This window comes from Helianthus annuus, chromosome 15 (assembly GCF_002127325.2).
Source record: "Helianthus annuus cultivar XRQ/B chromosome 15, HanXRQr2.0-SUNRISE, whole genome shotgun sequence".
In the NCBI taxonomy this organism is placed as follows: Eukaryota; Viridiplantae; Streptophyta; class Magnoliopsida; order Asterales; family Asteraceae; genus Helianthus; species Helianthus annuus.
This window is the reverse complement of record NC_035447.2, coordinates 150916622-150929079: the sequence shown is the minus strand read 5'-3', so window position 1 is coordinate 150929079 and position 12458 is coordinate 150916622.

Here is a 12458-nt window from a genome sequence, read left to right as displayed (position 1 = left end):
GATAGTAATTTCACACAAAAATTAAGAAATTACATCTTGACCGGTGAGAAACTTTTACTATAAAAAATGAGTAAAAGAACAAAATATATTATCCAGGAACAAAGAGATAATATATCCGGTTTTATTTGAGAAAAACACCTTAAAAAATTAAAGGAGTTTTGAAAATCATCGAAAGGATCTGAATCTGACAGCTTTTCAAGTAAGTCCATGATCATATCATTCTCAAGTTATTTTGACCATTGTTTGGGGTTATTTTCTAGACAATTGATTGTAAATTCTTCTTTTAAGGACAATCACTGGAGATGCCATTGTTACCTGAACGATTCCTGTATTTGATGAAAGCACACAGTTGCATGATGACCACTGTTTACCCAACTTTGACCTCATAAGTGTTTTATGCTTATACTCTTTTTTCTTTTGGATTCAAAAGTTTTGAGATAACCACACTTTGAGATTTGTTCATTTCCCTTTTCCCTTTTTACCCTTTCCATTTGTCACACCCCGGCCGCGGATAACATGCCACCGCGGCGGAAACGCCGGGGAGTGTTGGGACAGAATTAATTGTTTCATAACCATGGAAATTAAAGTTTCATTTTATTTATTAAACATGAGTGTTACATCGTTTCAAAACAAGAAATACAGAGTTCATAACATAATTAAACTAGTCTATCTTCATTTTTAGTCTCTAAGGCACAGGTCCGCCCTAGTGTCATGATCATCATCCTATGGAATAGCTCCTGAAAACACATGTGAAAGTAGGTACATCAGCATAAAAATGCCTGTGAGATACATAGGTTTTGTGAAAATGGGATTCATGACTTAAGTTTTAAGAAAACGTTAATAACAGTCAGTCATGAACCTTGTAAATTGTTTTGCCTTGTAAATCTTTTGGAAAACGATAAAATCAGATGATATGTATAGATAAATATAAGGTTAAATGAATAACCAAGTAAACTGAGTCGAATATGATAAGTTGTTTGTAAAGCAATGCCTTGTAAAAAGTATGTTATTTGTATAAAACGTAATATGTCTAAACTGAAATGATTTAGATAACGCTACGATATGTAATATTATACAAACATTTATATATAGGAAGTACCAGCGACGTATCCACCATGATTGTATCATACTACATACGCCACGTTACTCAAACCATTTACCCAAACCAACCACCATGTAAATTGTCCATGTATAAATCAATTGTCAAGTGTTATTGTGTAAACCATATCGAAATATCTATGTTCAATGTAAACCACCAAATGTGTATATCAATGTCAAAATGTTTATGTTTAATGTAGATCATGTAATGTGTACTCAAAATATATCATGTATGGTAAGTGAAGTGTATCAACTAAACCATATGTAAAATGCACAAAAACAAGGTGTTGAAGTAAAACATGTTTTAAATCAACGTTATGTTTTGTGGAACAATGCATGCTATACTGATACAAACATTTATGCGGTATTGTGAAAATGCATACATCCAAGCCTTGAGACTGTGGCGATAAACCCTTAAACAAATTAAAGGTTTATCTAAGTTATGTATATCGAATTCGGTCATTCCTTCCAATCCAAACAAACCCAGGATTTCAGGAACGGGAGTTGTCAATTCCTATGGTACCACTACCTACTAACGAACGGCGTAGCTAATGTTAATGAATGTATTGTTCCATATTAAACAAACCAAATGTTATACCAAAATGAAGGCATGTGATGTAAACAATTGTACTAAGTACGCACACAATGGGCATACATAGCATGAAATGTAATATAAAGCAATGTACTAAGTACGCACACAATGGGCATACATAGCATGAAATGTAATGTAAAGCAATGTACTAAGTACGCACACAATGGCATACATAGCATGAAATGTAATGTAAAGCAATGTACTAAGTACGCACACAATGGGCATACATAGCATGAAATGTAATGTAAAGCAATGTACTAAGTACGCACACAATGGGCATACATAGCATGAAATGTAATGTAAAGCAATGTACTAAGTACGCACACAATGGGCATACATAGCATGAAATGTAATGAAAACATGTACTATAGTGTACTAACGAACATAGCAGGTATATGATGTGAAAACAGGGAAAGCATGAAAGTAACAAGTAGGCACATGTGTTTTACCCCAAAACAGTTTAGAAAACAGTAAAAGATGGGGTTCAATGTACTCACCTGAGATTGCTTTGAAGTCCTTGTATAACAACGGAATAATGCTAGAGATCACGGAATATCAAACGACACCTAATAGGTAGCTATATTAATATACCGGACCAAAATCGGAAGGATCGGATAGTATGCGGGTTCGTAAACCAAACGAGTATAAAGACTCGTGTAATATGGTTTAACAAAGCCTTCATACTAAAATGAAACCTAACCTAAGTGCTTACGGCCCATTACGACCCGTTTAGGTAGCTTATGCTACCTTAACGCGTCGTTCGCGTAGAACGCGTTTGGAACGCCTAACATCGTGACCACAAGGTATAACCTCGGAAGGTTACAGCTATGGTCACCTAATGTGTTTGGTCGGATCCTAATGATCGACCAAATGGGTCGGGTTCGAAAGTATAAGCGATGGTTTAGATCCTTACCTTACGACCCTATATAAGCACTATACTAAAAGTGACGAGCTAAGCATGTTAGAACATGCTTAACTAAGTTTAGAAAACAGGTTTGGCATCATAACAAACGGGTTTGATGCTCACGAGTAGTTTGGTTACAAAATACGCAAGAATGCGCATTTTGGCCGAAACTACAACTCGTCACTGAGCCTTGATAACCTGGTAATCAGTAGGTATAGTCACTACGGACTATAACCATCGTGATCACGCTCACGTTATGAAGTTCTAATGAACTTCGTGTTGACCATAGGCTGGTCAACGCAGAAAGTCAAACAAAGTTTGACTTTAGCACTAGAAAGCGATTAAAAGAACGAAAGAACACTTACGAAGGGTCCCCGAAAGCTAAACTTGATCCAGGAGCTCAGGTATGAAGCAATGGCATCAACTTAGAGCTCTTTGATCAGTTTTGTGGGTTTTAACACAAATGGGGGGGGGTATTTATAGGAAAAGTAAAACCGTTAGGATCGTTTCTTGAATTTCGTGCCACGATCTCATGCGTACACTTGTCAAGATGTTGTGGTGGCTTATAATGACCTTAACTCTATAGATTGTGAAAGGGCATTGCCCTTTGGAGTGTTTGAAAGGCCAAGTTTTGCAAGAAAAACAACTTTCTGCATCTGCAGGGCCCACGCGGCCCATGTCAGGAGGCAGACAAAACTCAGGCGGGCCGCCTGGGCATGTCTGATCTGCACAAACTTTCAGAAATGGCAGTTTTGGTCCCTGTTGCATTTTTAAGCCATTTCCGACACTTCTAAGGCCCGTATAGCCAACTTTAGGGCCCTAAAATGATGCCTAAACATTGAGGACATGAAACATGCTCAAAAATATGCCGGATGTTGGTTCGTTTGGCCGTACGATCGCGATGTTCGGTTAATTACGACGGAATGCGCATAAGCGCGGAAATTGATCCAAATTGCGCGACGAATGGATTTTTCTCATGCCAAACACTAAGGCATAATATTATAATGCTTACATAAATTTTTGGATGTCCGGATGTATTCAGAACGTAAGTTATGCGCGAAAGTGCAAACTTGTGCACTTTTTGTCACTTTTAGCCCCTGAATGATCCAAAAGTTTGTTTTAGCATACCAAACCCCTCAAAGCCTATTTATAAGCTATGTAAAGGATATTTATGGTATGTTTAACTTATGGACATGTTCCGGAATGTTCGTTACAGTTCGAATTGGCATACTTTCGCAGTTTGTCAAATTTAGTCCCTATAAGCGAATTAACTTGTTTTTGCCATACCAAGGCCTTCAAAACTTATTTCTAAGTTATGTAAAGGTTATTTAAGGTATGTTGATGTTCTGGAGTATTTTTCGCATTAAACTGAGTACGTTTACGCACCAGTTTGCGTATAATTCTCCAGAAAGCGATGTAGAGTTTGAAATTGAACAAAAGTCAAAACATGAAAAATGTAAAACACAACCAAACAAACATTTGGATAAAATAACATTGTTTTATTGATAATTGAACTGTTCATAATGATTATAAGCACAAATGTTACAGTCTCCCCTACTTGTGGAAATTTCGTCCCGAAATTTATTTAGGGGAAACTCGTGGGAAAAGATGCGGATATTTTGCCTTCATTTGATCTTCGCGTTCCCAAGTAAACTCGGGTCCACGCTTAGATTCCCAGCGAACCTTGACCAAAGGAATGCGCTTGCGTTTAAGCCACTTGACTTCACGTTCCATGATTTCCACCGGTTTCTCAACAAATTTCAGTGTTTTTTCAACACGAATTTCGTCAAGCGGTATGTGGAGGTTCTCATAAGCTAAACACCTCTTGAGATTGGACACGTGAAAGGTTGGATGAACATTTCCAAGTTCAGGAGGTAACTCAAGTCTGTAGGCTACCTTACCGATTCTTTCGACGATCTTGAATGGTCCAACGTATCTAGGTGCAAGTTTTCCTTTCTTTCCGAATCTGATCACACCTTTCCAAGGTGAGACCTTAAGTAATACACGATCACCGACTTGAAAATCCAAGGGCTTGCGTTTTAGGTCCGCGTAACTCTTTTGACGGCTTCTAACTATCTGGAGGTTATCACGAACTTTCTTAACCTTATCTGTTGTCTCTAAAATGAGGGCAGGTCCAGTAAGCTGAGCCTCGCCGATCTCATTCCAGCAGACTGGTGAACGACATTTTCGACCATAGAGAGCCTCGAAAGGAGCCATGTTGATGCTGGAGTGATAACTGTTGTTGTAGGAGAATTCAATCAACGGAAGATGTGAATCCCAACTACCACCAAAATCAATCACACAAGCTCTAAGCATATCTTCCAGTGAAGCTCTAAGCATATCTTCCAGTGTTTGGATTGTTCTTTCAGATTGGCCATCCGTTTGTGGGTGATAAGCTGTGCTCAGATTAAGTTGGGACCCCATAGCAGATTGCATGGTTCTCCAAAAATGAGAAGTGAAACGAGCATCTCTGTCAGAAATGATGTTCAAAGGAACACCATGTCGAGCTACAATTTCATCCACGTAGATTTGAGCAAGTTTGTCAGCCGAAAAATCCTCACGGATTGGCAAGAAATGCGCTGATTTAGTAAGACGATCAACAACAACCCAGATGGCATCGTGACCTTTCTTTGTGCACGGGAGTTTAGTAATGAGATCCATGGTAATGTTTTCCCATTTCCAAACTGGGATCTCTGGTTGCTCCAATAAACCTGAAGGACGCTGATGTTCAGCCTTAACCTTAAGACAAGTAAGGCATTTTGATACATATAAGGCAATGTCTTTCTTCATACCAGGCCACCAATACTGAATACGAAGATCCTTATACATCTTATCTGAGCCAGGATCAATAGAATAACGAGACTTATGGGCTTCATCCATAAGCGGGGTACGAAGATTATCTTGGCTCAGGACCCACAAACGGTCCATGAAGTAATACGATCCATTGTCCTTCAGTTCAAGGGCAGGTGTTATGTGATAAGTAAATTCCTTATCCATCAAACCTTGTGAAACACAAGATTGTTGAGCCTGAGAAATATGGGCTTGGATATCAGTTTGCGCTTGAATAACAGATTGGACACGAACACAATGAAGCTTAGTACGTTCCTTACGACTCAATGCATCGGCTACAACATTCGCCTTACCAGGATGGTAGCGAATTTCGCAGTCATAGTCGTTTAGAAGCTCCACCCAACGTCGTTGCCTCATGTTGAGTTCCTTCTGATTGAAGATATGTTGAAGACTTTTGTGGTCTGTGAAAACCACACATTTTGTACCGTACAAATAGTGTCTCCAGATTTTAAGAGCGAAGACAACTGCACCCAACTCAAGATCATGAGTGGTGTAGTTCTTCTCATGTATCTTCAACTGTCTCGATGCGTATGCTATGACTTTGTTTCTTTGCATCAGGACACAGCCAAGACCTAATTTAGATGCGTCGCAATAAACGACGAAATCATCATTGCCCTCGGGCAAAGTCAGAACAGGCGCGTCGCAAAGTTTTTGTTTCAAAGTCAGAAACGCTTCCTCTTGCTTGAATCCCCAATCAAATGGCTTGTTCTTCTGAGTTAGAGCAGTTAGAGGAACTGCAATCTTTGAGAAGTTTTCGATGAAGCGGCGGTAATAACCCGCTAGACCAAGAAAAGAACGAACTTCAGTAGGAGTAGTAGGTGTATCCCAATCCTTAATCGCGCTGATCTTGGAGGGATCTACATGAATACCTTGTTTGTTGACAATGTGTCCTAAGAATTGAACTTCTTTAAGCCAGAATTCACACTTGGAGAATTTGGCGAAAAGTTGCTCTTTCTTTAGGGGTTCCAAAGTAAGACGAAGATGTTGCTCATGATCAGCTCGCGTCTTAGAATATATTAAAATGTCATCAATGAAAACGATGATGAACTTATCCAAGTAAGGCTTGCGGACCCTATTCATCAAGTCCATGAAAACAGCAGGAGCATTAGTCAAACCGAATGGCATGACTGTGAACTCATAATCCCCATAACGAGTACGGAACGCTGTCTTGGGAATATCTTCTTCATGCATACGGAGTTGATGATATCCAGATCGTAGATCAATCTTTGAAAAATAAGAAGCGCCTTGTAATTGATCAAAGAGATCATCAATGCGAGGTAGGGGATATCGATTCTTGATGGTGAGCTTGTTAAGCTCACGATAATCGATACACATCCTAAAAGATCCATCCTTCTTCTTGACAAAAAGAACGGGAGCACCCCAAGGTGAAAAGCTAGGACGGATAAAACCTTTGTCAGAGAGTTCCTGTAGCTGCTTAGACAACTCTTGCATCTCGGACGGTGCAAGACGATATGGAGCTCTGGCAATGGGATTTGCACCAGGTACGAGATCAATACGGAACTCAACTTGGCGTGCTGGGGGTAGACCAGGTAACTCTTCAGGAAATACTTCAGAATAATCCCGAACGACAGGAATATCTGAAATAGACTTACCTTTGCCTTTATTTGCTGTAACATGTGCTAAGAAAGCCACATAGTTCTTCCGTAGATATTTCCGTGCTTTAAAACAAGACATAAGTTTGAGACCACCGGCAGGCTTCTCACCACGAACCTGTAGGATCTCGCCTGTCGACAGCGGCACACGAACAATCTTCTCAGAACAAACTATCTCTGCGCGATGCTTAGATAACCAATCCATACCCACTATAACATCGAAGCTTCCAAGTTGCATTGGCGTGAGGTCAATAGGAAAAAGATGGTTGTTAAGGTTCAATTGGCAGTTGCGGAGAACAGAATCAAGAACAATGGGTTCACCGCTTGCCACTTCTACTGTCAATGGTTTACCTAGTTTCGTTCTAGACACTCGAAGCAATGGTTCAAAAGATAACGACATAAAACTCTTATCAGCACCCGAATCAAAAAGAACAGATGCTGGATGATTATTAATAAAGAACGTACCGTTCACCACATTATCATCTGCTTGTGCCTCTTGTGCATTCATGTTGAAGACTCGACCTCGAGCCTGAGCCTGATTCTGGTTTGCATTCTGATTCTGGTTGGCTAGTCTTGGGCACCGGTTTCTGTAGTGGGTCAGATCCCCACAGTTATAACAAGCACCTGGTGGGTATTGTGGTCGTGCAGCTTGACCCTGTTGCTGAGCAGGAGGCTGAGCAACTTGTTGAGCCGGGTTCTGAACTGCGCGATTTTGAGCAAACCGACAAACATCGGCAAGATGACCTGACTTCCCACAGTTAGTACAGAAACGGCACAGATGTTGCGGCTGATGGTGACTGTTGCATCGATTGCACAAAGGTGCACTTCCTGAATAGGGCTTCTTTGCTGGAGGCTGTGCGGGTTGGTTGGGAGCTGCCTGGTTAGCTTGGGCAGTGACAGCATAGTTTTGGGAAGCCTTACGCTTCTTTGCCCTTTTTGATGAACCAGAATCCTTTCCATTCTTGTTTTGACCTTTCTTGCTATCTTCCTTGTCAGACGACTGTTTCTTGCCCTTGTCACCCTTCCTGTGTAATTTATTCTTTCGAATCTGCGACTCAGTCAGTGTCGCTGATAACTCGATTGCCTGACGGAGTGTGGTAGGGTTGCTACTAGTAATAATGTCTTGTACCGAGTCAGGCAGGCCGTCGATGTACCTTTTGATGGCCTTGTCGAGTGGGGAAACCATAGTCGAGCAAAGCAGACTCAACTCCTCAAACCTATCAGTATATGCCCTGTGCTCACCACTATCTTGCTTCAAATCATCAAACTCTTTCTCCAACGCTCGTTGCTCATGACGAGGACAAAACTCCCTCATCATAAGAGCTCTAAGTTCAGCCCATGTCTGTGCTAGAGCAACTTCTGCACCACGGTCTCTCATTACCCCATTCCACCATGTAAGAGCCCTCTTCTGAAACACGCTCGAAGAAAACTCGACCTTGCGATTATCCGGACACTGAACGTGGCGAAAAGTATTCTCAATGCTCTCGAACCATTGAAGAAGCCCAGTTGCTCCCTCAGAACCACTAAACTTGAGTGGTTTAGCCGAGTTAAAATTCTTGAAATTGCATGTACCATTGTTGTTGTTGTTGGCTTGGTTCCATTGAGCAAAGAGATTTGGGAATTGAGCAGCCATCTGCTGTGCAATAATTTCTGCCAGCTCGGCAGTTGCTATCTGGTGTTCGCGTCGAGGAGGCATTCTAAAAGAGGAAAACATGAAAGGAAACGAGTGAGATGATTGGATGAAGAGAATGAGATGAAACAGAATCAACAAAAGCAAAGATGGTGGTTACGCATCGCAAAGCAAACAAGCGACACGAAATGTCTAGTCAAAGTAAATGGGTAAAAAATAATGCATCACGAAGACATGTTCGCCTATAAGTGAACACTCACCCCGAGAGTTCCCAGGTAAGTGTGACTGGTCCGATTATGTGGATTTGTACGAACACTCTAGCCTTAGACAGAAAACTCAGGGTACAGGCATTCACTCTTCCAGTTCGCACGTGTTCACACTATTAAAGCCCAAAACTTTGACGAGACTTTTGAAAATTCAAAAGGGTTCAAAACCATATAACAGAGGGTTCAAAACCTAGTAATCAATCATCCTAGAACAGATGATTAATTTTCAAAGCAGATTCGGAATCGAAGTTCCCGTTGTGGTTATCACCTAAGGATAGGTGAATTGCATGTTTTAAAATCTAAACACAAGATAACTTGTGTTAGGGTCCTAGAAAGTTATAGTCTAGGTCAAAGCATTACTAATAACCTAATTCCCTATAACCTTTGGCTCTGATACCAACTCTTCTGTCACACCCCGGCCACGTATAACATGCCACCGCGGCGGAAACGCCGGGGAGTGTTGGGACAGAATTAATTGTTTCATAACCATGGAAATTAAAGTTTCATTTTATTTATTAAACACGAGTGTTACATCGTTTCAAAACAAGAAATACAGAGTTCATAACATAATTAAACTAGTCTATCTTCATTTTTAGTCTCTAAGGCACAGGTCTGCCCTAGTGTCATGATCATCATCCTATGGAATAGCTCCTGAAAACACATGTGAAAGTAGGTACGTCAGCATAAAAATGCCTGTGAGATACATAGGTTTTGTGAAAATGGGATTCATGACTTAAGTTTTAAGAAAACGTTAATAACAGTCAGTCATGAACCTTGTAAATTGTTTTGCCTTGTAAATCTTTTGGAAAACGATAAAATCAGATGATATGTATAGATAAATGTAAGGTTAAACGAATAACCAAGTAAACTGAGTCGAATATGATAAGTTATTTGTAAAGCAATGCCTTGTAAAAAGTATGTTATTTGTATAAAACGTAATATGTCTAAACTGAAATGATTTAGATAACGCTACGATATGTAATATTATACAAACATTTATATATAGGAAGTACCAGCGGCATATCCACCATGATTGTATCATACTACATACGCCACGTTACTCAAACCATTTACCCAAACCAACCACCATGTAAATTGTCCATGTATAAATCAATTGTCAATTGTTATTGTGTAAACCATATCGAAATGTCTATGTTCAATGTAAACCACCAAATGTGTATATCAATGTCAAAATGTTTATGCTTAATGTAGATCATGTAATGTGTACTCAAAATATATCATGTATGGTAAGTGAAGTGTATCAACTAAATCATATGTAAAATGCACAAAAACAAGGTGTTGAAGTAAAACATGTTTTAAATCAACGTTATGTTTTGTGGAACAATGCATGCTATACTGATACAAACATTTATGCGGTATTGTGAAAATGCATACATCCAAGCCTTGAGACTGTGGCGATAAACCCTTAAACAAATTAAAGGTTTATCTAAGTTATGTATATCGAATTCGGTCATTCCTTCCAATCCAAACAAACCCAGGATTTCAGGAACGAGAGTTGTCAATTCCTATGGTACCACTACCTACTAATGAACGGCGTAGCTAATGTTAATGAATATATTGTTCCATGTTAAACAAACCAAATGTTATACCAAAATGAAGGCATGTGATGTAAACAATTGTACTAAGTACGCACACAATGGGCATACATAGCATGAAATGTAATGTAAAGCAATGTACTAAGTACGCACACAATGGGCATACATAGCATGAAATGTAATGTAAAGCAATGTACTAAGTACGCACACAATGGGCATACATAGCATGAAATGTAATGTAAAGCAATGTACTAAGTACGCACACAATGGGCATACATAGCATGAAATATAATGTAAAGCAATGTACTAAGTACGCACACAATGGGCATACATAGCATGAAATGTAATGTAAAGAAATGTACTAAGTACGCACACAATGGGCATACATAGCATGAAATGTAATGTAAAGCAATGTACTAAGTACGCACACAATGGGCATACATAGCATGAAATGTAATGAAAACATGTACTATAATGTACTAACGAACATAGCAGGTATATGATGTGAAAACAGGGAAAGCATGAAAGTAACAAGTAGGCACATGTGTTTTACCCCAAAACAGTTTAAAAAACAGTAAAAGATGGGGTTCAATGTACTCACCTGAGATTGCTTTGAAGTCCTTGTATAACAACGAAATAATGCTAGAGATCACGGAATATCAAACGACACCTAATAGGTAGCTATATTAATATACCGGACCAAAATCGGAAGGATCGGATAGTATGCGGGTTCGTAAACCAAACGAGTATAAAGACTCGTGTAATATGGTTTAACAAAGCCTTCATACTAAAATGAAACCTAACCTAAGTGCTTACGGCCCATTACGACCCGTTTAGGTAGCTTATGCTACCTTAACGTGTCGTTCGCGTAGAACGCGTTTTGAACGCCTAACATCGTGACCACAAGGTATAACCTCGGAAGGTTACAGCTATGGTCACCTAATGTGTTTGGTCAGATCCTAATGATCGACCAAATGGGTCGGGTTCGAAAGTATAAGCGATGGTTTAGATCGCTTACCTTACGACCCTATATAAGCACTATACTAAAAGTGACGAGCTAAGCATGTTAGAACATGCTTAACTAAGTTTAGAAAACAGGTTTGGCATCAAAACAAACGGCTTTGATGCTCACGAGTAGTTTGGTTACAAAATACACAAGAATGCGCATTTTGGCCGAAACTACGACTCGTCACTGAGCCTTGATAACATGGTAATCAGTAGGTATAGTCACTACGGACTATAACCATCGTGATCACGCTCACGTTATGAAGTTCTAATGAACTTCGTGTTGACCATAGGCTGGTCAACGCATAAAGTCAAACAAAGTTTGACTTTAGCACTAGAAAGCGATTAAAAGAACGAAAGAACACTTACGAAGGGTCCCCGAAAGCTAAACTTGATCCAGGAGCTCAGGTATGAAGCAATGGCATCAACTTAGAGCTCTTTGATCAGTTTTGTGGGTTTTAACACAAATGGGGGGGGGGGTATTTATAGGAAAAGTAAAACCGTTAGGATCGTTTCTTGAATTTCGTGCCACGATCTCATGCGTACACTTGTCAAGATGTTGTGGTGGCTTGTAATGACCTTAACTCTACAGATTGTGAAAGGGCATTGCCCTTTGGAGTGTTTGAAAGGCCAAGTTTTGCAAGAAAAACAACTTTCTGCATCTGCAGGGGCCACGCGGCCCGCGTCAGGATGCAGACAAAACTCAGGCGGGCCGCCTGGGCATGTCTGATCTGCACAAACTTTTAGAAATGGCAGTTTTGGTCCCTGTTGCATTTTTAAGCCATTTCCGACACTTCTAAGGCCCGTAAAGCCAACTTTAAGGCCCTAAAATGATGCCTAAACATTGAGGACATGAAACATGCTCAAAAATATGCCGGATGTTGGTTCGTTTGGCCGTACGATCGCGATGTTCGGTTAATTACGACAGAATGCGCATAAGCGAG